Source organism: Pteropus medius, unplaced genomic scaffold, assembly GCF_902729225.1.
Source record: "Pteropus medius unplaced genomic scaffold, Ma_sr-lr_union100, whole genome shotgun sequence".
NCBI classification, from domain to species: Eukaryota; Metazoa; Chordata; class Mammalia; order Chiroptera; family Pteropodidae; genus Pteropus; species Pteropus medius.
The window spans coordinates 3,726,822-3,754,732 of NW_024352784.1; the positions used below are offsets into that span (position 1 = coordinate 3,726,822).

General features: G+C 48.2%; 1 protein-coding gene and 1 pseudogene across 14 annotated transcripts in view; both read left to right on the forward strand.

Annotated features, from left to right (window-relative positions):
* Positions 1-395: 395 nt before the first annotated feature.
* Positions 396-27,911, forward strand: part of P2RY6 (pyrimidinergic receptor P2Y6) — a 39,776-nt gene continuing 12,260 nt past the window's right edge. For 4 of the 14 annotated variants that reach the window (XM_039847987.1, XM_039848000.1, XM_039847992.1 and 1 more), the window contains exons 1-2: positions 396-529; positions 6,196-6,360. The gene's annotated coding sequence lies outside the window, so the exon portion shown is untranslated. Of the gene's footprint in view, positions 530-6,195; positions 6,361-6,382; positions 6,402-6,433; positions 6,640-9,007; positions 9,799-19,405; positions 19,542-27,911 lie in introns of those variants that run through there. The other 10 variants (XM_039847993.1, XM_039847989.1, XM_039847988.1 and 7 more) reach the window with 6 other exon arrangements.
* LOC120590714 (uncharacterized) lies at positions 17,405-17,523 on the forward strand (annotated as a pseudogene).

Sequence of the window (27,911 nt, forward strand, 5' to 3'; positions counted from 1 at the left end):
GAACACCTCTGGAATTGCTTTAGCGATTCAATGTTTTAAAACACCAAGCACAATGCCTGGCACATAGTAGGTGTTCAAGAAATAACAGTATTATTAACCCTCCCTCTCTACCACCATCCTAGAACTGTAGAATGTCAGAGCCGGGAAAAGACCTGAGGAACCGCCACTTAAGCCACCACCCTCAATACAAACAGGGAAACCGAGGACAGGGAAGGGTAGGAATCGCCAGGGACCCTAGGCTGGAGTCCAGGGGTCACAGGTCCCAGCCCAGAGCGCTGTCCCTGACGCCTGTTTCCCCAGGGGCGGGCAGCCCAGCCGAGTCCTGCCTGCGCCAAACTCTCACGTGGGTTGAGGAGGCCTCCCGGCCACACCCCCTCCCCGCCCCTTTGCTCTCACAGCGCGCGGCGCTGGATGTGGGGGATGCTTGTAGCCAAAGCTGCAGCAGCCGCCTATGTTGCCCCTCAGTTTGTAGGTTCGCCTCCCAGCACCGGAGCAAGTGACGTCCCAGGCTCATAGCCAGACGACCCAGGTAAGCGCTAGGTGGGGCAAGGGGAATGAGGGTCAGTAGGTGAGGGACATGGCGGTACGAGGTACATCTGCCCACTCCAGGCTTGTGTTGCTGCCCCCGGGGGTGAGTCTGTGTTGTGTGATGTGGACAGTGTGTAAGAGGTTAATGTGGGCAATGTGTGTGCACTGGGTTGTATGCAGTTAGTGTGTGGTGTGTCCGTGGTGTGCCCAGTGTAACCAATGGATTGTGGCGTGTGTCACCATGCAAAAAGTGTGTGTGGTACTATCTATAGCACTGGGTGACTATGCCCAGGTAGCCCAGGGGTTCCATGTGTGTGTTCATGGTGTGAGCACGCTGCCTGTTGGGAGCCCTGGCACGTTGGTGTATACATGTGTGTTGTGCAAGTTGTGAGATGTGTGTTCTGTATGTGGAACATCCATGGCCCTGAGCAGTGTGCTGAGCCAGGTAATGGAGGGGAGAAGCACTTGTGCAGCTGTTACCACTGACGGAACATCTTCCACGACCCCAGGATGGCTCTGACTTTTCCATCCAGCACCCCTAAGAGCTTGGTAGAGTGAAAACTCACCCCAGATCTGGGTAGAGGAAGTGCAAATAGTCCCATGCTCGCTCGCTCACATGCGCACACGCGCACACACACGGCTTTTTTGAAGTCTCATATTTTATTCTTCAAAATTCATGTGGATTTTGCATTACTCTCTGTAATATTCCTGCATTTGTTTTAATATAAAAATATTGTTCTGGTAAGTTACCATCCAGTAGTTGAGTCAAGGCTTGGTAATGAGCTGGGTTCATCCTGCAGTGGGAGCCTGTGCCACCTGTAGAGGAGGGTTCTTCTGTCTGTGCTCCCAGCTGGGATGACAGGACCTAGACCTGATGAGGGAGTGTGGCAGTGTCACTGGTAAGTGGTTTTACTGTGTGCGTGTATGCAGCACAGTGTGTGGTGGGAAGCTGGAGCTGTGTAAGGCCATGTGTGCTGTGCATGAAGGAAGGGGTCACAGTGCTATGGGAGTGTGTCTTGCATGAGGACTGTGGTGGGGTCAGTCTGAGTCATTTACAGTGCAGGAACAGGGGAACTGGCTTCTGGGAAGGAGCCCCGGCCATCTATGAGGTTCTCACCTTTGCTCCACTGGCCAGGCAGGAAGAGGCTGCCAGATCCCAGGGGACCACAGGGAAGGGGAGATTCCCATAGCAGATGACCACCTGGGACTGTCAAGGTGGTTGTGGTATCCAGGCTTAGTTTAAATCTCAGCTCTCTACATGGAGGACTTTGGGCAAAATCTCTCTGCGCATGAGTTTCTCCCTTTATAAAATGGAGACGTTAATTAGTGTTTGCCTTGTAGGGCTTATTATAAGGACTGAGGTCCTGGATATAAAGTGCTTGGCATAGTCTCTAGCACATAAAAACTCTTTATGGCTGCTGTAAAACTATGGTCCTGGCAATAAAACCATGATGATAATGATGGAGCCCCTCATAGGAGTGTGTCCTTGACCACTCAGGAACCCTCGGTTCCCAAAGAACCAATGATTTCCCATGAGCTAGGCAGGTAGAAATCTGAGAGCCCTCCATTTAAGTAGTCTGGGGGAGCCATTCCTGTCCCGGGCCTTATCACTGTTGAACTCTCAATGACTATCTGACTTCTGGGAAGATGCAGTCTAAAATGGGAAGATGCCAAGTCTCTGACAAGGCCTGGATGGAGTGTGGGAGAGAGGCTGGGCGAGAAGTGCAGGGGCAGCCGTGGGGCTTGGGTGGAAGCCTCTCTCTCCTGACAAACACCAGAGGAACATAAAAATGCTGGTCTGTGCCCTTGAGTGTGTGTGTGTGTGTGTGTGTGTGTGTGTGGAGACTGGCAGGGGCAGGGGCAGGGGTGCCTTCTGCCTGAAATCAGGAACGTCAAGAGGAGCAGGATCAGGGATGTTTGGTCCCCCAACCAAGGCAGGCTCTGGGAGCCGGAGGGAGGCTGTGAGGTCAGAATTAGGACAGATGGGTCTGAGCCAGGCTGAAGTGGACCAGGAGACCCCTCAGACTGAACTTCGTTTTGGGGGGAAAACATTTGCGTTGGTGGAGCAAGAGCCCTTGTTCCTGATGACGTCATCGAGTCAGTTTAGAGAAGGTGCCCAGAAGCCTCGGAGGATGAGGAGACATAAAAGGCAGTGTCGAGAGCTGTGGGAACATATTTAGGGAGGGAACCTAAATATATCCACTGTGGTGGCAGGGTGCTATGATGAGCTGGTGGCGAGGCTCAGTCCAGGGCAGAGGCAGACCCCTGTCCCCAGGCAAGGAGTGCTTTGGCCCAGAGGCCCTGAGAGCTGCTCCAGGAGATCTGGAGGACAGAGCCCTGCTGGGCAGCAGCAGGAGGCCTGGCCTAGCCCCAAGTGGCAGGGTGACAAGGCCAGCTCTCTCTTGTCAGCTATCAGGGAGGTGGGACAGAGTGATGTTGACGTCACTTCTGGTCCCGATTTCCTTAAATCCACAATTCCAACTATAATTGTTTATTTTTCTACATCCCTTCTCCTAAGAGTCTATAATCTCAATTCAAACATTCTAAAAATCTGTAACCCAAACTCTAACTTTCTATACTCCAGCTCTAGCATTCCCTGATTCCAGTTTAAATGTTCAAGGATTCTGGCCCCAGCTTTAGCAGTCCAACACTTTCAAGCTTATAAACTACCAGGGAAGGTTTACTAGAGGTCACTTCTGCAGAATTATTTGAGAAGCCCCAGGAAAGGTCCCTCCACAGCCAGCCACAGCCATTGTCGTTCCTCTGGGGTGAGAGAAGTTTCCTGGTAAAATGGCCACACGTTCCCTGGGATGGATGGCAGTGAACCCAGAGGCCCCTCCTCATCTGGGCAGTGTAGGTGCTCAGAGCAGCTCATGGTTCTCAGGGGAGGGTGGCACAGGAGTGGGAAAGGTTAGGATCCAGATTGTCCTTGGTCCCCTCAGGATAAGGGAATTGTGGGATCACTTGGTTTCTGGAGGGGATATGGAGAGAAAGAAGGGAGACAAAAAGAAATGGGGCTGAGGAAACCTCAAAAGCAAACCTCATTCTGAGAGACTCTCCGAACACCTAAGGTATTAGCACAAGCAGCACTATAAATGCACAGCCGTGTTAGAACTTAGCATGGACTGGGGAGTGGAGAGCTGATGGCCAATCCCAGTTTCAGCTGTGTGACTTCGGACAAGTCACCATCTCGCCTCACTTTACTCATCTGGCAAACTGGCATACAGGACTAAAATTCCCTGACTTCTCTTTCCTACCACCGAGGACATCAGCACTGTTGTGGAATGCCTGGTCCTTGGGCCAGTCTGTAAGCAATAGTCGAATGAACGAAGAGTGAATGCAAAATGAATGATCAGATGAAGAGATGTGGAAACATAGCATAGGGCACCATGATTGTAATCTCTCCTTTCCCCTCTTCCCCTCCCAGCCTCAGCCCACATGTGAGAAATTGACCTCAGAACTAAATGAATTGGCGGCATGGGGTGGGGTTGGGGGAGTGCTTGTCCTCCAGAAGAACACAGGATTGGTGGAGAGTTTAAGAGATTGGGTGGAGGGTGGAACTTCCTAGATGTCACCCTTTGCCCTGTAGCATTTCCACTGCCAGCCCTGCCCTGAGCCCTGGGTAACAGACTCGTGGATTCACAATGCTCTCCATGATTATTTCCCCATGATCACCCCCCACCTAGCCCTTGAGCTGATGATTGAAGGAAGGAACTGTAGCTTCAGGGGCTGCTGTGGTAAGCAGGAACCCCCAAGAGGTTGGTGGAAGAGTGGAAGCCAGAAGAGTCCCGAGCTCCCAGGCTGTGTGAGGCAGGGTGAGGATGAGGGTGGCTCATGTCCAAGCAGGTGTTGGCATGAATAAAGAGAGGGGCAGGTGGTACACATTTACCAGGCACCTACTGTGAGGCACTGCGCCCAGTCCTTATCTGGGTGCTCTCTATCCTCCAACCACCGGGGCAGGAGGGAGGGGTTTCTCCCTCCATTTCTCCTTCTTCCTCTTTTCCCTCATGGAGTTGTCAAGCCCCATTGAACTTTCCTCCCAAACATCTTTTCACTGGCCCCCGCATATCCATCCCTGTGACTTTGGCCCAGCTCTGGGATCCTCATGGTCTCCCACCTGCAGCCCCATTCTTCACTCCTTTTTACTTCCACTGCCAGGAAACTCAGTAGCCGTCTGAGTTCAGGTTTCTGCTACTGTTTTTTCTGTCCCGCCTCTAGAAGGACCTGTAGTATATATAGCTATTGTCTCAGTTCCTTTATGGATGGAGTTGTAAATTCTAAAGCAATCAATAAGTAAAATCTGGTATTTCCTAGATTCTCATGAGGAAGGCCACTAGCTCCTTGGGTTTTTTACTTTTCTTTATTTCCTCTCCCACCACACTGACCCCTACTCAGACATGGAGACACCGCTGCTGACCGAGCAGTGTATTGGTTCAAAGCATTGGGTTCAAATCCTGACTCTGCTACTACTAGCTGTGAGAAGCTTGGGCAAGTTACTTAACCACTCAGTGTGCCTCATGTTCCTATCTGTAATACGGGGATAATGATGGTATCTACCTTACAAGAGCGCGTGAGGATTAAATGAGATAATATAAGCACTGTGGTAAGCACTGTGTGTTTGCTGGTTATTATCCAAATGTGTCTTAGCCATCCTGGGAGAGCTGGCAGGAGGAGGGGCTGGCTCTATTTGGAATGTTCTGTACCAGTGTGCACATGAATCCCTGGGGTCTGAGGCAGTCGGTCGAGGTGGGACCTCAGAAAGCATTCCTGACACACTCTCAGAAAATGCCAGTGTTCCTGAGCAGGGTTTACACTTTAGAGTGTACTGTGAAGACAGGTCAGACTGTGGCTGGGATCCATTGCAGGGATCCAGAGGGGAATGGAAGGGCCCGGGACTGGTGCTCCCACCCTCCATCCTGAAGCTCTGAGGAGGCTGGACTCTGAGCTGAGTGTCTGAGACAAGGATGCTTTTCTTCACCAGTAGGTCACCAGCACTCTAAATAGCTCATCGGAGTAAATGAGTGAATGAACCAAAAATCTAGTGAAGTAAGGACTCTGAGGAGGTGGCTGTGCTCCCTCTGCCTAGGAATGGCCCTGTCTCCTCTAATACTCCACTTTCCCACATTCTACCTTTTGAGCTTCCAAATCCAGAGTGATTAATTAGCCTGAAGCCTCACTTTTAAGCTGGTGACAAACAGGGCTGGTGGCTGGCCAGGCAGGTCAGGGACCACACTTCCGAAAGGACCTTTACCTGTTTTCTTTGAGCATTCTGGGTAGGTCTTGTGTAGGATGGCTGGAGAGGATAAGCTAGACAAACCATCTGTGACCTTGGTAACCCTTTGGAGGAAGCTGAAGAAGGGACTGGGCATTCGAGGACTCAGCTCTTCCGCTCCATCTCTTTCCTGGTTTTGAAAGTTCTTTGCGTGAAATCTGCTGCCGAGCTGCACAAGAGCCCTACTCATGCTGCGCCACATGTGGGTGCACACTTATGCGGGTGCACATATGCATGATGGGAATGGTGTGCTTCTGGATGTGGCAGGTGCCTGGACATATGCACGTCTGTGGACCTGTGTGGGTTATATGGATCTGTGTCGGGGTCTAGGTGTGCTGTACACACACCAGTGCAGGATTGCACCCACGGGCACGTGCTCTTTCCTCCTCTGCCAGGTCTCTGTGGGCTCTCTGTGCTTCCTCGTGATGAGAAACAGCAGACCCCAGACTCTGGACAGAACAAGGTATCCAGGTTACAGAGAAGGAAAACCAAGGCACAGCAAGAGGAACCAGACTCCTTCTGTCTGAGGGACCACCAAGCAGCCTGCCTGCAAGCCTAAAGTAGGGGCAGCTCCCTTCAGGATTTGATTTGAATCCCAGAGGTACCAAGTCTCTTCCCTCAGAATGGGACACATGGACTCCTGTTTCAGACAGAGGGCTGAGGGTAGTGTTTCCCTCCTGGTTCCTGGAAGCAGCTAATGGGCAGTGGCCTTGGGTGCCCAGATATGGGTGAGACCGTTCCTACCAGCCAGTGGCTCATAGAGACCCTTCTCAGCCCTCGACTCACGTGGACAGGAATAGCTCCAATCTGCAGCTGGGGAAACCAAGATTCAGCAAGAGGTGAGGCCTACCGGGCAGTGGTCTGTGCTACACTGTGGGCTCAGTCCAGAGCCTGGAGGGGCTACCCTGAAACCCAGCTAGCAGTGGCAGCTTGTGATTGGGGCCTACAGAGGCTGGGTTCTAACGTCGGCCTGGCATAAGATTGGTGAACATCATGCAACAAGCACATGTAGGGTGTAAACTGTAAAGTGTTTGACTATTGTAAGAGGCTGAGGAGTTCCTGCTGGTGACTAAGGGCAGAAGGATAACTGTGGAGGCGTTGGTGTTCACAGGTAGCAGTGGGTCTTAGGACCCCTGGAGGCAGGGCTTTGGCTTTGGGCACACACCCACCCCGACCTCTTATCCCCCTACCCCAGTGCCTATACCCAGGGCTGAGCTCGAAGGGCCTGAACCATAGTTAATCCTCAAGCCTTCCTCCTCCTCTTGTCTAGCTGCTTTAGTTCCTGAGGAAAATCAAGAACCCCACAACACTTCCATGGCATCTGGGCCAGACTGGGATTTTGGCAAGGACTGGAGTTTTGCGGGCCCCCAGAAATAGGCATGCATGTGCATATGGAGGCACCACAGGCAGAGGCACAGGCACAGCCAAATGCACGTGCAAACAAACATACAGACTCCGGGGCCACTCGCACAGATACACACATGTACCATACACACGTTGGTACAATTCCAAACATGTGTGAGTACACGTGCACCTGCCAGGTCAGATCTACACATGGCTGACACCCCCCATGCAGACATGCATGTACCTGACATGCAAGTAATTAAGTCTTCTCCCAGACTGAGGGCCTGGGGTGAAGAATGAGTGACCCTCACAGTCACCGCAGGTCTGTGCCTTCTCCCTCTCCTGAAATAAGTTTCCCCAGGTCTTCCAACCTTGTCCCTTCCCATATCTCCCTCCTCACCTTCTCACCACAAGGACAGAGGAGGGGCCCTTTCTGTCAGCTGCCTGCCAGCTGGTTGGGAGCAGACGTGGCTTTGTCTTTTCTGAAGAACTCGTTCTGTGGAATTTTCACTTATTCCTGGCCAAGGGTCAAGAGCTTTCTCTGGGAGCTGCCTCAGGGCCCTGAAAGTGTGAAGAGGCTGGTTTTCGGATGGGCGGGGATGTTGAATCCCCATCACCTGGGTAGCTCCTAAATATTGCAAACTGCCTTCTTGCCAGTGTCTTGCTCATTCTTCATGACAGCCTGGAGATATAGGTACCTTCATTTCCTCCATTTTACAGACGAGAGAACCAAGGCTCAGAGAGGGATGGGCCTGCCTAAGGTCACACAGCAAGATGAGGCATAGTTGACCAAAACTCAAGTCTCCTGAGCTTGGGCTTGGGGGAAATAGTTTTAGTTTTCTAGGATAGGTGTCCCCAATCCCCAGGTTGTGGACCAGTACCTGTCTGTGGCCTGTTAGGAACTGGGTTGCACAGCAGGAGGTGAGCGGCAGGTGAGTGAGCGAAGCTTCATCTGTACTTGCAGCTGCTCCCCAGTGCTCGCATCACCGCCTCAGCTCCACCTCAGATCATCAGGCATTAGATCCTCAAGAGTACTGGTCCCTGGTGCCAAAAAGGTTAGGGACCGTTGGGGCTTAGAGAATGAGAGCTGGAAGGGTGGGTCAGGCTGGGACCACCAGGTGAGCCCCATAGAGGAGCATCTCACACTCATTTACCAGGAGCTGGCTGAGGGCACAGGCAGCCCCATAACAGGCCAAAGCTCTGCTGTGCAGCTCAGCCCTTAGTCCACCCTTGTGGACATGCCACAGGGTAGAACAGGAGGGGGAACAAGGAGACCTTTTCCTTGCTGTGTGATCCAGGCAAGCCCTTACTACTCTCTGGTCCCTAGGTCCTCTCTACAATGGAATATTGGGGTTGATTAGAGCATGTGCTTCCTCTCTGAACCTGCATAGGGGGATTCTGCAAGGCTGCGAGCAGAAAGCAAGATCAGGGAGCTCCATGCTGAACCCTTGGTGGTTCTGAGCTGCAGCCTATATCCAGGAAGCCCCTGGCCTGCTGCTGAGCTCTATCAAGGCAAGGCCTAACACGGAGGAGGGGCTCAGGGCCTGGGGTCTCCTCCAGGCTAGGCAGGAGATAGTGTTGTGGGGAGGGGACCCAGAAAATCCCCAAGGTACCTGTTCACCCTGTCTGAGATTTCAGCCCACTGTCTCTCTGCCCCTTACCCTCCCTTATGTTTCTCTATAGCTCTTATCACTACTTGACTTGCTATATATTTACTCATTAACTAAAATAAATGAGTCTCCACTATTAGAATGTAGGCGCTACAAGGGCAAAGACTTTGTTTTATGCTCTCAAGTGCCTTGAACATTACCTACACAGAGTGGGTGCCCAATGAGTACCTGTGAAAAAGGAGAGGGAGGGAGGACTTATTTTATGAATGGGAGAGGATGCCCAGGTCTACCATTGGCCTGAGGCAGATCTACCCTGGCAAACTTCTCCCCATCAAGCCCAAGTTCAAGGATGGGCTGAAGCTGGGGAAGGGGATGGTGTCCAGGCCCAGTCTCCCTGCCCACCGAACTACTCTTGATCTGAGGAGCCATCCTTAGTCCCCAAGGGGAGGGATGGCGTCTGGACTCATGGAGTTAGAGCCGAAGACAATAGAGCCATCAATCTCAGGATCTCAGCCTCTCTTAAAGGACTTCCAGGCACTGCTGAGAAAATCAGGTTAATTCTCCCTCGAGGCAGCAAAGAGCAGGACCAAGCCTCTTTCCAGACTTGAGAAAGGCCAAGAGCAGGCTGAGGGGTGGGGTGGAAAGGAGGAGAAAAATGGTCACCTGATAAGTACCAAGCCCTGGTCCTTAAATGTCATCTCACTCGATCCTCAGGGCTGATACCCACTCTGCGGGTGAGCACACTTAGGGTGAAGTGGCTGCTCACATCTGGGTAGGGGCTGAGTCAGCCTTGGTGTTAGGGACTTGAGCTGGAATGTTCTTGGGATTCGAGTCCCAGCCCTGCTGCTTGCCATCTCTGTGCTGTGGCAAGTTACTTCCCCTCCTTGGATTTCTCAGTTTCCTCATCTGAGGCCTTCTGGGACTTCTGTGAAACGGGCATGTGACAGTTTGTGGCACAGGAACTAGCTAGCAGTAGGGTCTGCTTTGGGAGTCCGAATTTGCTCCAGCACGTCACAGACAAACTCGGCGCTCACTAACTCCTGGGTGAGTGTTCTGGGTCAGTGCTGGGAGAATGCCTGAGTCCCTGCCTCAGCTCAGAGGTCCCTATTCAGTCCACTTGCAGCCCCTATGGCTCATTGTAGACTGGAGTGGGAGTGGGATTGGGAGCAGACTTGAGGTGGCGGGGGGTGGGAGGGGTCCTCCTCCCTTCCTCTGCCTGGTTGTGCCTGGAGCCTGTAGTCTGCGCAGCATGAAGGGGAGAGGAGGTGGAGACGCGGGTGCTGGGCTGGGCCACAGGGACGAGTGGAATAGTGGAGACAGGCCTGGGAGCCCTATCAGCCTGGTTTTGCGTCCTAAGTGGCACAGGATACTTTTCCTCTCTGGGCCTCAATTTCTTACTCTATAAAGTGGGGGTAGCAGTGATCTCCCTCTGAGTATTTGAAAACTAAGTGTTGTGTCCTGGTCAGGGTCCCTCGGGGAGGAGTTTGTGTTGGGAGAGGCTAGAAAGCTTAGAAGACTGGATGAGAGTCCACAGAGGAGGCCTTGGGAAGCTCTGGCCTCTGCCATCCCAGCTACATCTCAAGACAACCTGGAGCTGACCACATGTGACTGGTGGGGAAAGTGTGTCCCTGAGTCCAGATGTGACTTTTTAAAGGGGAACAAAGCAGAGTGAACTAGTGTATCTGAAGGAGATGAGGTGAAAGTTTTCTGGGGTTTCCACTGTCTTTCAACTCCTGCCGACACCGCCACAGGAGAAGAAAATGGAGGTAGCACAGCCCATGGGACGGGCTCTGGCCTCTTGATATCTGGGATTCACATCTCTTGCCAGTTCTAGAATGGGATCTAAGCCAATTCAGGGCCAGTCTCTCCACCCCTTGGTATTCAATGAGGTGATAAATGAGAAAACTCTTTGCAAAATATAAAGTGCTGTGCCTCTAATGGTGCATCTGCATGTGTGTGCAAGCCCTTGGGTGTGTATGCAAGAGTGAGAATGTGCAGCTTGTGAGTGTGTGTGCATGTGTGTGCAATGTGTGTGAGTATGCACATTCCCTTGACTTGATGGGATAGAATAATTCCAAGCTGCCCAAGGCTCCTTGTTTGGCTGGGTCTTTCTCCTCTAAACTTCTCACAATTTTTCTTGTGTTCCCTCACTGTTTCTTAGTTTACCAGAAAGGGAGCAGGTCATAGTCCAGAAATTTATTTATTGTCTCTGAGCCTGCCCTCTCTCCTTTCCCTCTCTCCCTCACCCCATCCTGAGGCTGTCCCTGGAGTTCTGGCTTCCCGGCCCTCCCAGCATGACCCAGTCTGCAGGGCTGGCAGCTTGCCTGGCTCCTCTGTGCAGCTCACCTGCCACCCGCTTTTCCCTCCAAGGCTCTTCACTGGCTGCTCTCACATCAATGTCCCATTGACTTTGCAACATCCTAGCACCCCCACCGAGATGCTCTTATTATTCTCAAGTACAAGCAGGGAAATGATGGCTCAGTGAGTGGAAACGGCTATCCCAGAGTTACCTAGCCAACTGGTGGCAGTGCTGGGGTTTTATCTCCTATTTAACTCCAAAAACTTTTTTCTTAACTGTTGTGGCCTACCTGTTAGGCATGTGCTAGCTGATTAGCTGAATGAATAAATGAACGAAAGAACAAATGAACAAATCACAAGGTCAGTAGTGAGCTAAAAGAGAAGGTTAAGTGATATTAATGATGGCTATCATTTATTAAGCACCTACTATGTTCTCAGTGCTTCATATAAAAGCAAATAAAGCCAAGATTATTGTTATCCCCATTTTGCAATTGAAGAGGCTGAGGTCAGAGAAGTTAAAGCATCTTGTCTGGTGCGGGACCTAGGATTCTAATTCGTCCCCTTTAGAGGAGGGGTGAGTGGGCAGAGCCTGGCAACAAGTGCCCATTGCAGGCCAGTCAAGACTCTCAGGAAGCTGTGTCTACAGGGTCCTCCCCAGTGACACTTCGCCCCCACCCCTCCTGTCTTGGGGCCATTTCCGCATTTTTCTCTGAAATGGGTTTCTATTTCAGTCTAGGATGGGGATCTGCTGGCCCAGCTCTGACTCTTCCTCTGACAATCGGCATGTCTAGTAAGGACCAGTGCCCTGGCCTGAGCATGTGGAGGTGTCTTCTTGTTCCCCCTGACCCAAGGCCATCTCTGTCATTAACAGCTCCCATGATAGGACACACCTGCTCCAGATGCAGTCATGGGTCTGTGGAGATTGCCTAGGGACCCAGGGATAAGTTGATCCAGCCCTCTGCTTAGTGAACTCATGGGCTGGGTGGGCTAAGTCTGTAGTAGTTGGAGCAGAGCCTGGCATCCTGACTCAAAATGCAGAGCTTGTTTTCATGGCCTGGGACAGAGTTAGGGCTGTCCTGTAGCCCCAGGAGAGAGCTGACCTCTAGGAGTCAGATCTCAGCCAGAGTGAAGGATGACACTGTCTCTGTCATTCCAGTGAGATGAGAACTAGCCATTCAGGTCAGCCTGAAGTTCCCTGAGTGCCTTCTGTTGGGGATGCAGTGGAGAGAACACACTGCACAAAGAAAAGAAATCAGATGTTGAAACCAGAGCTGGGTTTGAATCCAAGTGCCAGCATTTGCTGGCTGTGCGATCTCAGACAAGTTATTTAACTTCTTGAAACTTCAATTTCCCCATTTATAAAATAGGATAATAGGAGCTCATGAAGAGGATACCTAACAAGCTCATGAAGAGGATAAAATAAGAAAAGGCACATAAAATTACTTGTAGGCTCTTAGGAAGTTTTAGTTCACTTCTCCCCTAATCTTGGAGAGCCCTTCATCTGAGGAAGGAGATATTCCTTTAGGCAGCAGCTAGACTGATGGTTGAGGAAAGAGACAAAACTTGTAAGATATTAAAACAAACCCTATAGACTCACCAACACTTGACATTATGGTGCACAGACTCGTTTTTCATGTCACAAAGGGGAAATAGAAGCACAGAGAGGCTGATGTTTGAGGCAGCTTGAAATGCCTTGTTGTAAAAATTTGCTTGAATAAAGTGGATAATAGATTAAAATCTAAACAGTTCCCAGCTTAAGTCTCCTGACCAAGCCGGAAAACTCTCTGTCAGACTTCCAGAATCATTAGTGAGATTCACTGAGAACCTATTTTGTGCCAGGCCCACACTATGGATTTATCTTTACAATAACAGCAACGACCGTGAAAGGTTAATACTGTAACTCATGTTTAATAAGCAGGAAAACTGAGACTCAGAGCGATACATAACTTGCTCTAAGTCATACAGCTAATTGAAGTAGAGAGAAGATTCAAAACCAGGACTGTCTGGGCCAATGACTCCCCTACTCCATGGGATACTTGTTCCATAAAAGATTTCAGGCCTCAGATCAGAAATACATAAAATTAAGTGGGAAAATATAAATGACAACCAAAAAAAAAAAAAGGAACAATTAGGAAAATGCAAATCAAAATTATAAATGATATCACTTTATACCCATTTAGGATGGCTGTAATGAAAAAGACAGACAATAACAAGTATTGACAAGGCTGCGGAGAAATTGGAACTCTCACACATTGCTGGTGGGAATGTAAAATAGTGCAACCACTTTGGAAAACAGTTTTTCAGTTCCTCAGGAAATTAAATATAGAGCTACCACATGATCCAGCATATACCCCTCAGAATTGAAAACATACATCCACACAAAAACTTGTACACAAATGTTCATAGCAGTGTTATTCATAATAGCCCCAAAATGGAAACAACTCAAATATCCATAGCTTGATGACTAGATAACAAAAATGTGGCATATTCATACAATGGAATATTATTCAGCCATAAAATGAAATTCTGATCCATGTTACAACGTGGATAAACCTAGAAAACATTACACTTAGTGAAATAAGCCAGAAACAAAGTGGCACATATAATTCCATTTATATAAAATTTCCAAAATAGGCAAATCCACAAATACAGAAAGTAGATAAGTAGTTTCTACAGGAGAAAAGGAGAAAAGAATGAGGAGTAACTGCTGATGGGTACAGGGCTTCTTTGTGGTGGTGAAAATGTTCTGAAATTAGTGGTGATGGTCGTATAGTCTTGTGAATATACTAAAACCCACTGAATTGTACACTTTGAAAGAGTGAATTCTACAGTAGGTGAATTACATCTTAATTTAAAATAATACAGGAGCAGGAACATACGAGTTATATAGAAGGTTGAGACTAACTTTGACCTTAAGGTGGGAGAGCATGGACACTCAACCGTGAGCTTCCTGGCAGCGGAAACAAAAAGGGAGAAGCAAGAGCAGGAAAGTGCCAGCTCCTTAGGGAAACCAACTTTTCCGAGGTGTTAGGTCTAGAGAGCAAAATTCCCCCAAATCTGTGTTGGCTGACTATGATGCTGAATTGTCAAAAACACAAATTTCCTACATCCTCTGCCTGAGATTCTGACACAAGCAGCATCAAGAACTGTGAAGGGTCTGTGATTTTACCACACTTGCAAGTTAGCCTGTTCATGGATGCTGGCTGAAGACATAAGACTCCTAGTTAGAGAGACAAAGAATTTTGTTCCTCACAGCAATAGTAGCAGGAAGAATATCAGTATTAGCATTGGTTCCTTAAGACCTAATTCCCATGTGGCAATGCAGAGAAGGCCAAATAATACCTGCATATGCAATGGATTGAATTATGAGAAGGGAACCTGGACGTTGGGCAACTGGAATCTTTTATAATGGGCAGTAAACCTGCCTGACCTTTGCCTTGGAGCAAGACATTGCCTTTGTTAGACTAGACAATCAACAAATCTACCTTTTGCTCCAGAAGGAGACACTATCACTATCCTCCAAGGCTATTTGCTATGCAACATCCTTGAAAAGATGGTCTGGAACAAGGGCAGTTTGTTTCTGCTCAAGGCATGCAGAAATCTGAGAGACCCATGGAAAATTGTCTCCTGACATGTAGATGTAATTTAGGTCAAGGTTGTTTATGTTTGTATGTTTTTACTGTAGTAAAATATAACATAACATAAAATTTACCATTTTAGTTCTTTTTACAGTGGTATAATATATGTAACATAAAATAAGTGGTTTTAACTCACAACACATCTGATACCAAATGTGTGGTGTTTTTACCTGACACCAACCAATTCTGACACCAACACTGAGAGGTAGCACAGACCCCAGAGGTTAAGGGCTCAGTCCCATAAGGCTGCCCCTCTAATTCAAATGTCAGTTGCAAATCCTGGGCCTTCTGTACTTTTGACAAACCAGCTATGTATTGGGAGCTTTCACAATCCCCTCCTTAGGTTCAGTAATTTGCTAGAGTAGCTCACAGAACTCAGGAAAGCACTTTGTTTTCTCCTACTGGATTGTTATAAACAATACAGCTCAAAAAGAGTCAAATGGAAGAGATGCACAAGGCAAAGTATGGGGCAAGGGCTTCCACACTCTCTCTGGGTACACCACCTCCCAGGGCTTCCATGCATTCACCAACCCGGGTGCTCTCTGAACCCTGATGTTTAGAGTTTTTAATGGAGGTTTCATTTTGTAGGCATGATTGATTAAGTCATTGTCCATTGGTGAATGAACTCAAACTCCAAGCCCTCCCCCTCCATAGAGATTATAGGGTGGAGCTGAAAGTTCCAAGACCAAATGAAGGTTTGGTCTTTCCGGCAACCAGTCCCATCCTGAAGTTATCTAGGGACCTGCCAAGAGTCAGCTCATTAGAACAAAAAATACTTTTATCACTCAGGAAATTCCAAGGGATTTAGGAGCTTGTGTCAGGACCAGAGGCAAATACAAATTGTATATATCTTATTACACATAAAAGTTATCATTTTAACCCTTTTTTCTTTTTTCCCAGCTTTATTGAAATATACTAGACAATTAGTTGCTCATATTTATATTATACAATTTGATGAGTTTTTTTTTCAATTATAGTTGGCATACAATAATATATTAGTTTCAGTTGTACAGCATAGTGATTAGAGCTCAAGTGATCACCCCACTAAATCTAGTACCCCTCTTCCCCCTTACATGTTTTTTACAACATTGTTGACTTTTTTCCTTATGCTACACTTTATATCTCCATGACTATTTTGTAACTATCCATTTGTATTTCTTAATCCCTTCTCTCTTTTTCACCATCTTCCCAAACCCCCTCCTGTCTAGTAGCCCTCAAAATATTCTCTGTAGCTATGAGTTTGTTTCCATTTTTGTTGTTATCATTGTTTATTTTGTTCTTTAGACTCCCCACACATGTGAAATAACATGATATTTGTCTTTTCCTGACTTACTTCATTTAATTCAATACCCTCTAAGTCCATCAAGGCAATATCTTTTTCCATCCCCTTCCTTTTAGTTTGTGTGTGTTTTTTAATCTGAAGTGAGTCTCTTGTAAGCAGCATATGTGGAGGTCTTGTTTTCTTATCCATTCAGCCACTCTATTATTTGGTAGGAGCACTTAATTCTTTTCCATTTAAGGTAGTCATTGGTGGATATGTAGTTATTACCATTTTTTATTCATGATTTTTCATACATGTTTTTTCTTCTTAAAGAAGTCTCTCCAACATTTCCTGTAATACTGGCTTGGTGTTAATAAATTCCTTTAGCTTATTTTTTCGTTTGGGAAGCTCTTTATCTGTCCTTCAACTCTAAATGATAGCTTTGCTGGGTAAAGTAATCTTGGTTGTAGATCCTGGGTCTTCATCACGATGAATATTTTGTGCCAAGCCCTTCTGTCCTGCAAAGTTTCTTTTGAGAAATCAGCTGCCAGTCTTATGGGTGCTCCATTGTAGGTAACTAACTGCTTTTGCTGTTTTTAAGATTCCTTCTTTGTATTTAACTTTTGGCGTTTTAATTATGATGTGTCTTGGTGAGGGCCTCTTTGGGTTCCTCTTTCTTGGGACTCTCTGAGCTTCCTGGGGTTGTATGTCTATTTCTTTCACCAGATTAGGGAAGTTTTCCATCATTATTTCTTCAAATAGCTCTTCAACTTCTTGTTCTCTCTCTCTTCTTTCAGGCACCCCTATTACACGAATGTTTTTATACTCAATTTTGTCCTAAAGACTCCTTAAATTATTGTTATATTCTTGGCTTCTTTTTTCTTGCCATTCTGATTGGGTGTTCTTGGCTTCCCTATCCTCTAGATTGGTGGTTCAATCTTGTTCTTCATCCACACTGTTGATTCCCTCTAATATACCCTTCATCTCAGATAATGTGTTCTTCCTTTCTAACTGGTTCCCTTTTATAATTTCCATTTCCAATTTTATGGGTGTTTAAAATCTCTTCGTTAAAGTTCTCACTGAGTTCATCTACTCTTCCCCTAAGTTCATTGAGCATCTTTATAACCAGTGTTTTGAACTCTGTATCTGTTAGATTGCTTGATTCCATTATTCCTAGATCTCTGTTCTGTTCACTCATGTGGTTTCTGCTTTTTTGTCTTCCCATTTTGGTTGCCTTTCTGTGTCTGTTTCTATGTACTAAGCAAAGCTCCTAAGTCTCCCGGTCTTATTAGCATGGCTTTGTGTAGTAGGTGTCCAGAGGCACAGTCCTGAGAAGGGTTCAGCTGCAGGCCAATTTTAGCCCCAGCCTGTGTCCTTCTGGGGCCACCTGTTAAGATTCAGCAAACAGTCCACAGATGCTGTGCTTATAGTTGCCTCAAGAAACCATACCAGAGTCTATGGCCATGCCACCCTGAACGTGCCTGATCTCTTCTGATCTCAGAAGCTAAGCAGGGTCAGGCCTAGTTAGTACTTGGATAGGAGACCACCTAGGAATACCAGGTGCTATAGGCATATTTTAAAAAGGAAGGAAGGAAGGAAGGAAGGAAGGAAGGAAGGAAGGGAAGGGAGGGGAGGGGAGGGAGGGAGGAGGAGGAGGGAGGAAGGAAGGAAGGAAGGAAGGAAGGAAGGAAGGAAGGAAGGAAGGAAGGAAGGAAGGAAGGAAAGAAGGAAGGAAGGAAGGAAGGGAGGAAGAGGGGAAGAAACCACTCTAACATTTCTGTCCAGGAGAAAGCTTCACCTCTGGCCCTCACTCTAACAATTCAGTGTACCCTTGTAAGTCCCTGGTGCCTCCTCAAGCAGCCCACCCTACACCAGTGCTCAGAGCAAGCAAATCAGTCACACTACGAAAGTCTGGTCATGGACTCGGCCCATTTAAGAGGTGTCGACAGCTGCCAGCTGCCACTGCTGAATGCAGCTGCCACAGCCTCTGTTCCACTCAGCCGGTTGGGATGAGCAGCCTCACGACCTTTCCCTGTTCTACCTCCTCCCATTGCAGGATGATTTCTTATTTCTCTCCCTAGTTGTTGGGCATGTTCATCTAGACCCCCAGGCAACTCTGCTTGCTGTTTGCTCCAGTTTCTGTCACAACTTCGATGTGGTTGTAAAAGCAGATGAAGCCTCTATCATCTACACCATTTTGACTTCTCTCTCATTTTAACCCTTTTGGATGTATAATTCAGTGGTATTAAGTATATTCACATTGTTGTAAAACCATCACCACTATCCATCTCCAAAACTTTTTTATCATCCCAAACTGAAGCATTGTACCCATTAAACAACAACTCCCCATTTCTCCCTCGCTCAGCCCCAGATAACTACTATTCTACTTTCTGTCTCCACGAATTTGACTATTTTAGGTCCTTCACATAAGTGGAATCATACAGTGTTTATCCTTTTGCATTTTGCTTATTTCACTTAGCATGTTTTCAAGGTTCATTCATGTTGTAGCATGTGTCAGAATTTCCTTGCTCCATAAGGCTGAATAATATTCCAGTGTGTGGATATACCACCATTTGTTTAATCATCATTCTGTTGATGGACAGTTAGGTTGTTTCTACCTTTTGGCTATTGTGAATAATGTTGCTATGAACATTGGTGTTTAAATATCTGTTTGAGCCCCTGCTTTCAATTCTTTTCACCTAGAAGTGAAATTGCTAGATCTTATGGTAATTCTATGTTTATTTTTTGAAGAAACTGCCATGCTTTTTTTCACAAGAGCTGTACCATTTTGCATTCCCACTAGCAATGAACAGGGTTCCATTTCTCCACATCCTCTCCAACACTTGTTATATCCTGGTTTGTTTTTTTTTTCGTTCGTTTGTTTTGCTTTGTTTGTTTGGTTTTCTATAATAGCCATCCTAACAAATGTAGGGTGATATCTCATTATGGTTTTGATTTGCATTTTTCTAATGATTAGTGACTTTGAGCATCTTTCATGTGCTTATTGGCCATGGATATCTTCTTTGAAGAAATGTCTATTCAAGCCTTTTGCCAATATTTGAATCAAGTTGTTTTTATTGCTGTGGTTGTTGAGTTGTAGCAGTTCTTTATATATTCTGGATGTTAATCCCTTATCAGATATACTTTCAAATATTTTCTCCAATTCTGTGGGTTGTCTTTTCATACTGTTCATAGAGTCCTTCAATGCACAAAAGTTTGATGAATTCTAATTTATCTATTTTTCCAATTGTCATCATATTGGTGTCATGTTGGTCAGGAGTATTTTGATTGCAAGTGACAAATGCAAGTAGCTTGAGCAAAACAGGTATTAGTTCATGTATTAGTCCAAATTAGACCTAGATTGGATGTGACTAGAACCAGCAGTTACAATGATGTCATCAGCACTTTCTCTTTTTTGTATCTTTTCTCCTGACTTCCTGCATTCTCAACCAAGTTCTTTTCAGAAGCACCAGGCTTCCAGAGCCCTCAAAGATAATAATCCTGGAGGAAAAGGGAGAGAACCTTTCATGCTGGTTGCACCAAAATTCTTGAGGGCAAGCCCTACCCAGTTTCCCCTGAACCAATCACTGGTAAGGGGTCTGGATGGATGCTCTGATTGATCAGCTCTGGGTCAGGTACCCACCTTGAATGAACAAGATTAACAAGGAATGGGGGAGGGGTGCTCCACAGCAAGAGATACTTGACAGGCACACATTTCTCCCCAGGAGAGGTCCAGGAATCTGATGGGCAGCCAGGGTCATGAGGTTCTCCTTGAATGGACATTCCTGACCTCAGATTTCCATGTGGTGGGGGTGGGGGTGGGGACACTGCAAGAAGTAGAGGGACTCCTTTTAGTTGGTTTCTAAAGACTTCCTGGAAGAGGCAGCATTTGTGGAGCCCTGCAACTGGTGGGAGGGTGACCCTAGGGCAAGCTGGGTCCCAGGCAGATTGGGTAGAGCAATAGAGAGAATTGATTTCCCTGCTGCCTGAGACCCTCCCTACCCCAGCCCTAGTGTACTGTAGGAGCTAAGAATGTGGACTCTGGAGCCAGACTACCTGGGTTCATAGCCCAGTAGCCATTCATTCTACCTGTGCCACCTCAGGCAAGTCAGTTAACTTCTCTGTGCCTTGGTATAAAATGAAGGTAATACTAGTACTATCTCACAGGGATTAAACGTAATGTACATCTGGCATGCAGTGAGGTTTAGTAATTGTATCATTATTATTTTTAATATGGATCTCTTTTCCAACCACATTTACTGGTGCACTGGCAGCTCCTGTGTTCACCATCCTTCAGGGTGCCTCATCCAGCCTCCATTCTTGCTATTCTTTCTCTCTGAAATGCTTTTGCTTCCACGTATACTTGGCCATTTCGTTGCTGCCTTCTCCACTGAATCTTCTCTGCTTGTGAAGCCAGCTCTCTGGCCTGGGTCCCCTTGGGACTCTGCAGCACTGACATCTGCCTTGAATTATGGACCTTCAGGTACACGTTTCTTGTTTATACTAAGCTCCTGAGGGCAGGGCCTGGGTCTCTTCTGTCACTGAGTTCATAGTGGAAGTCTTCCAACTGCAGATGTGGGGAGAGGGCAGTCTAGGGGTGGAAACAGCACTGACACTGACCAGGGAGCAAAGGAGAACATAGCTGGTCCCAGGAACTGAAAGTAGCTGGTCTTCAGGGCCCTGCAGATCACCTGGGAGAGGCAGGAGGGAGTGCTGAGAACAGAGAGATTAGTAGGGCCGGGGTTTACCTTGACCCTCAGGCACTGGGAAACTATAAAATGCTTAGGCAGAAAAGTGATGAGGTCAGAATTTTGCTGAACAAAGATTCCCTCTGGCTGCAGAAAGGGGATGGATTGGCCAGGGAGGTGGAAGAGAGAGAGCATGAGGTGGCTGCACTAGGTTGAGACAGGAACGATACAATGGGAAAAGTAGCCAGGTTGACAGATATAAGAATGGAGATCAAACAGGGCTTGTTGACTGATTTAAAGGCAGGGGGTGCGGGTGAGGCGCCTCAGTTTTCCCATCAGGGAAATGGCAGTGAGCAGGCCTGCCCCACTGGCCTCTCCAGGGGATTTGAAGATAACAGGCACCTGGCATTGATCACTTTAAACAGGAACCATATCTCCCATGTAGTCCCATATGCTACCCTCAGCCCATCCAAATCCCAAGTAGGGTCCAGGCCAAGTATAACACAAGACATTGAGGAGGCTTTGTTGAGTCTGCAAGCTCCAAGTACCAAAGCCAGGCCTCCCCACCAAGCCCATCCTGGCTGAGCTGTGCTGTTGGGACATCTAACTCCCTTGAGCAGAGTAGGGCCCGAACCACTCTGCCGGAGAAGGGACCAGCCCAGACCCACAGTTTCCTGAAACGAATGGTACATGGTTTCTTCCTGTTTTGTCCTCCTCAGCCATACCTTGCAGAGACACAGGCTGATTTGGAAGGGGAGTGCACCCTGGGAACAATGCTAAGCACAAGGGCCAGGCCAGGGCCACATGCTGGTGCTATAGGAACCTCACCCCCTCACTAGCTGGGTATCCTCAGGAATCATGAATCCAGCTGCCCAGCAACAGGGCTGGGACTACTACCCAAGTATACCAATAGGTCAAAACTGTTGTTTATCCCAGGAGCCCAGTGCCTCTCTTCCATGAACTTCAATTTTCTCAGCTGCAAACTGGGTGTGGAGAAAGAGAGAACTCTGGAAGTTCTAAGGGCTCCCCTCCCCAGTCAGAGAGGAGAGGGCCTGCATGGGCCTGGCAGCTGGAGCAAGTCATTCTTCTGGACTCCTCCAAGTCCCCATCTACCAAAGCCACACCCTTGCTTCCTCAGGAGAGGAGTCAGACTAGAGCAGCAGGCTTGGGAATGAGGTCCAGGGCAGGAGGCCCCCACAGGTGCACTACAGGGCTGTAGGCCATCCTCTCACCTGCTCTGGGCCCTGGATTCTCCTCTGTGACCTGAGGACTGGAATAGGACCCCTCTGAGAACCACCTCCCCCTGATCTGTCTTTCTAGCATTCTGGCTTTCAGGGCTGTACAAGGGTGTATAGAAGAGGGATAAGAGGCTGCTGTGAACCTGGCATTCAAGGCCCCTTAATTTGACCCTACCCCTAGCCAGCACTGGAAACTCCCTGTTCCAGAGCCAGGGCCCCACTTCAGATCCTATTATTTCTGACCTGGACTCCAACTACATCTAATCTGTTCTCCATGTAGCACCACATGGGATCTCCTAAATCTCAAATTTGATTGCACCTCTGCCCTGCTTTACAAACTATTGAGGGCTTCTCAGCTGGCACCCACAATGCAGATGCCAGCTTTGTAGCCTTGCATTTGAGGCTTGTTGGGACCTGGCTCTGATGACCTCTCAGTCTGAGCACCTGCAACCATAAACACTTGCAGATACCCCATGACCTCACATCTCCAATAGATCTCCCCTTCCTTGTCCATACTCTACAAAAGGATCACCTCCTCCAGGGAGCCTTCCTTGATACCCCAGGCAAGGAGAGAGACCTCCTCTGTCTTCCCAGAGACCTCTTCATCTGTCCTTCCATCAGCTGGGGCTTCTCAAGAACAGAGACCAGAGCCCAATGAAGTCCCTGCATACTGTGAAGCTCCCTGAAAATGCATGTCAAATGAATGAATAAGTGAATAAGTAGATAAGCAAAGGCCATAAGCGAGGCCATTTTTCATGGATTTAGCTGGTCCGTGATATAATTATTAGTGATAATAGAAGCCCTACTGAGTAAATACCTGCTTTTACCAGGTACTGAGTCAGATGTTCTAGATCCATTACTTCATTTGAGCCCAAACAGTGCTGTGAGGTAGGTATTATTGTCTCTGTTTTATAATTAAGGACAGAGGCTCAGCGAGCTAAAGTCACTGCTCATAAGCTGCAGAGTCAGGGTGGAAACCAGGTCTGCCAGGTGCCAAGCTCTGCAGAGGGAATAGTGATGGATGGCTGAGGGGTGCAGATGCCAGGAATGGACATTTGGATCTAACTGACCTGGACTGAGGCACCCAGGGATAGGCATTAGTTGGGAATGTATGGGATTGCATGGGAGGATTAGAATTACTGATGGGGCTTGAAGAATTCTGAGTTTTCCAGGGAGCTCGAAGGAGAGACCCCTTCCAGAATGGAACTTCTTCTTTTATATGACCAGAGGTGATGCCAAGGGGTAACTTAGAGAACTTCATACCTCCCCACCTTCACTTGCTCCATGATTGATAGCCAGCCCTTCCTATTCTGTGACACAGACAATTGATGCTTTCTCAAACTGATGTCATGAGCTATGCAAAGGTATCAGCCCCTCCTCTATCTCCTCCAGATCCCCGAGTCACCACCTAAACAGAGGTACCACTGCCCACCCTGAGTTCCACCCACGTTCCCATCAGAGTCTAGGCCCTTTCCTGGAAGACTTGTAGCAGCCTAGGGGTGGGGAGGTATCAAACAGAAGTCACCCAGCAGTGGCCTGTTTTTCCCCCAAGATCTGTTATGTCAAGTCACTTCTGAAATTTCCTGGTGATGGAACTCAGACACTTGCTCCCACAGTCTCATCTTGCCAGCCTCACCTAGAAACATGAAGTGCCCACTGTTCTCTAAGCTGGGCCCAAAGGCTTCCTGCTCTGCCCTGACCTGGGCTCAACTGCAGGGATATCAGAAATGCGGCAGGAAGGGAAGAAGTAAAGGCAGAGCCATGAGAACTCTTCCAGAAGCTTGACTGTGAAGAGAGGAAGAAGCAAAGCTGGAGAGGCACATAGGTAGGGTCAAGGAAGAGCTTTGATTAGGATAGGAGAGGGAAAGATGAAGAGGGCTGTGGGAGGAGGGGAAGGAGCCAGCAGAGCAGGGTCTATACAGGAGGAGGTGGCCTGAGGTTCAGGAGGGCTGCAGAAGAATGAGGAGAATGGAGAGCAGCCATGGCTTTATTTAGGTGGCCAGGAAGTTGAAGGAGGCTCCTCTGCAAGGGCTCTCTTTCCTGTGAAGGAGGAGTTGAGGGCTGTTAGGGCTGATCAGAAAGATGGGGCAAAGGCTTAGAAGAGAGGGGAAGGAAGCAAAAGGTTCTCCAACCCAGCCGAGTGGTGATTTCATTTGTGGGGCCTCAGGGTCCTCAGGTAAGTTGCACCCTCCAGCCACATTCAGCTCCATAGTGCAGGACAGAGCAGTCTGACGGTGCCAAGAGTGAGAGATAGAAATGGACTGGCTGTATTCACAGGAATCTTGAGTTCTGCAGTAGAAGTTCAGGCTGGCAGGAGAAGGGAGAGAAGCCAGAAAGGTGCTGGCCCAGGGTGCAGGACAGCTCCAAATCAGAGGCCCTGGTGCAGAGGGAGTGATGGTGTGTAGGCTGGGAGACTGGGAGGCTCTGGGAAAATATGGTGCAGCAGGGCCAGTGTAGGGATGGGGGGCGGGGAGGAAGATATGGGATAGAGGTAAGAGTATCAGGAAGACCTCAGACAGGGCTGGGCCAGGCCATGTCCGGTTCATGCTTCTCAGCTGGTACTATTCACAGCCTGAATCTCACATACATAGAGGCAGCCTCTTTGAGGTCTCTGTCAGCCCCTAGTCAACAATAAACATACTTACGGTAACATACATACTGTAAGTACAAACTATAGCTTGTGATACAAACACAGCCTCAAGCCCCCAAAAGTCCCCTTTGCCCCCAGTCAGACCTCTGCTCCTAAGTCCTCTCCTTGCAGACATTCTTGAACCACCACTAGAAATTCATTCATTTATTCAACAAATTTTTATAGAATATTTACTATGTGCCAGGCACTGTTCTAGGCACTGGAGATACAGTAGCAAATAAAGCATGAAACCCCCTCTCCTGGAGGAGTTTATGTTCTGGTGGGGGGAGATGGACAATAAGCAAAAAATTAAATAGTCTGTTAAAAATTGACAAATGCTAAGGGGAAAAATACAGCCGAGGAGGAGAGTAGGGAGCACATGAGTGCAGAGTGGGAGGCTGCAATTTTAGCTAGAGTGGTGGGGAAGGGCCTCATCAAGAAGGTGTCACCTGAGTGAGCACCTAAAGAAGATGAGATCTGTCCTGTGTTCTTCATTCACTCTCCACATGCACCAGTGCATCTTCTGCAGCGGGAACCACCTGTGTCACCACTGACCTCTCACATTGCACTCCAAGACAGGCGATTGACTGTCTTTGATCTCGTCCTCCCCAGCCCCCTCAGATGGCTACAAAATGCTGCTCCTCCCACGGTAGGTTGGCCACACATGGGGAGCCAGTCCCACATGGCTGACATTTGAGGGTGAGAATTTGGGGTTTGGTGGAAGGCAGTTCAGTTGATTGAAAGACCACCGACTGACAGGTGGCCTTGGCAAGGTACTAAGCTTTTGGATGCCTCAGCTTCCTCCTCCGAAATGGTAAGAAGAGACCATGCCTCCCTCTCTTTACCACCATGCCCCACAGGACCAGGCAAGGAATGAGACAGGACAGAGGCGGAGGGTTTTGTCCTCGGGTTTAGAAATGGTCATGGCCCCCTGGCCTCATATCTGGTTTATGGGCTCCACCACTGGGTTCCCTGGTCCTGAACATAAGCACTAGAATTGCCCAATGAGAATAAAGAATAACTGATGAGTCGTCTTAGGACAGTTTCTATAGGGTGTCCTGGGGCTTAGAGGCAGCCAGGCTCTGTGACCTAGAGGTAGGCCAGATTGGGGATAGGAAGTAGTGCCTAGGGGCATAGGTCAGATGTTGGTGTAACAAAGCACATCTCCCAGTGAGCTTTCTCAAGGTGGAATATTGTGGCCTGGGAGAGAAGGAGTGATCTAGCTGTCATGGGAAGTATGCAAGTAAGGGTCAGACAGACAAGCCCTGTCATGGAGGCTTCAGGGAGACTCCTTCTTTGAGTTATCGGAGACAACTCTGGCTCAGATGCTCTTAAAGCCTCTCTGACCCTGAGGGTCCAGAACTCAGAGCCCTGACATTGACTCCTGGGCGCTGGAGTCCAGTTGGGTGTCTTGTCTCTGCCAGGTAGGCTTGAGTGCTAGGGATGGTCAGAGGATTGCCTTCCATGGGAAGTGAGATGTTGTCTGAGGCTTTCTCCACACTGAAACTATGGGTGAGAGCTGTGGACAAAGCTGCCTATCTCTGGGGCTTCAGTGTCTGTGCGAAACACTCAGATAGTGTTTGTGGTCAGCCCTTCCCGAGGGTCAGGGGCTGGGGAACCCAAGAAGTCTCAGAGGTGCTACTAGTACAGTCATTACCTTCATTACCCTTGGCAAGTCTTTTCTGTCATCAGCCAAGGTAAAGATTTTTTTAATTTTTATTGAGTCAGGCAGCACCAAGGACAGAGCCCTGTGGCTTATCTTTACAGGCTGGGTTCATTCATTCAACATTTCCCAGTACCTCCTGGGAGCTGAAACCTGTGTTGGTCTCTGGGGCCCCAAAGACAAAGCAGACTTTGTTCCCAATTCCTAACAAAGTTAAAGAATGGAGTCTGGCTAATATTGACTCTTGGGCTAGTCCTTTCTGCCATATCTCTCGGCCCCCATTTCTTTGTCCTATCTCGGGCCACTGTGTTCCTGAGAGGAAGGGTGCCCTGGTGGATTTACTGGGCACTTTGAGCAAGTTCCTAATCTCTCTGGCCTCAGTTTTCCTGGAGGAAAATAGCACCTCTCTTCCTGACCACAGACATTACCATTACTCAGATCTGCATCCTAGTCTTGGCTCACCGCTGACTCACTATGTCACTTTGGGCAAGCCACCAGCCTTTTCTAAGCCTGCTTCCTCGTCTGTCAATGGGAAGAATACAACCCACTACACAGGGCTGTTGTAAAAGAAAATAAGAACCTGCATCGAAAGCATTTAGCACAGTGGCTGGCCAAGAAACTGTAGCAGTGAAGTAGGGAAATAGAAAAATAAAACTCAGGGAGGCGAAGTGACCGCTCCAGGGTCACACAAGTAGAAGAAGAATCTAGGACTGGAACACAAGTTTCCAGCTTTCCAGTTTCCTGCCCAGGAGCTACTGAGATGACGCAGTGGTTACTCTGGGTGCTGATGGAGGAGGGGCTCTCCTTCTGGGAAATGAATTAGAGGGCTTCCCTAGCTGCCCTTATGGAGATAAAGCTTGACCTGACAATCCCTCAGTCCCCACTTGCCCCTCTGCTGGTGGCCTCCAGGTACATGGTTGGTTCCAGACTCCTCTGCAGGTATGTTAGGGTTCCAGGGCCAAAGCTGTGAACATGGGCTATGGAGAGAGGTGCAGGTCCATAGGCAGGACTCCTGATTTCAAGTGACAGAATCCTAAGTCAAATGGACTAAGGCAAAAGGGAATTTATCAGCTCACGCCACCAAAAAGTTCAGTGGAAGGTAAAGCTTTATGCATAGCTGGAAGCAGGCGCTCAGTGGTGCTCCCATCTCTCAACTCTGCCATCCCTTGGCTTTACTTTGGATCGTCTCCTCCCTGGTGGTAGCACCTGCACTGCCTAGGCACAGTTCTCCTGGCTCCAGCAATTCCAGGATCACTTCCTACCAGCTTTACAAACCCAGTGGAAAAACTCTTTTTCCCAATGTTCCAGCAGAAGCTCTAGAATTGACTCTGAGGCACGCAGTGAAGGTCACCCGTCTCCCCCTGAGCCTGTTATGGGGCCTGCTGAACTCACTCTTCTCTCATTGACAGGCCTAGGTCTCAGGCCCACCACTCCCAGATCCTTGAGACTCCGGGAGAGGAAAGAGGGGTTCCCCCAAAGGAAAAACAGGAGGTGGGGCCATCATCATGAGAGGAGGTCTGGGAATAGGTGGGAAGAAACTATAGGGGAGCAGAACAATGACTGCTGGGGTCAGGCCAGACTGGCTGGAGCTCTGGAGCTCGGCCATCTCTTCTCAGTGGACTGGAGCCTATTTATCTGAGAGGATGGGCGGGTCCCAAAGACACCAACAGAGGCTCTTGGCCAACTACACTCCTTGCAGCTAAACAACAGTTCTTTTTTCTTTTCTTTTCTTTTCTTTCTTT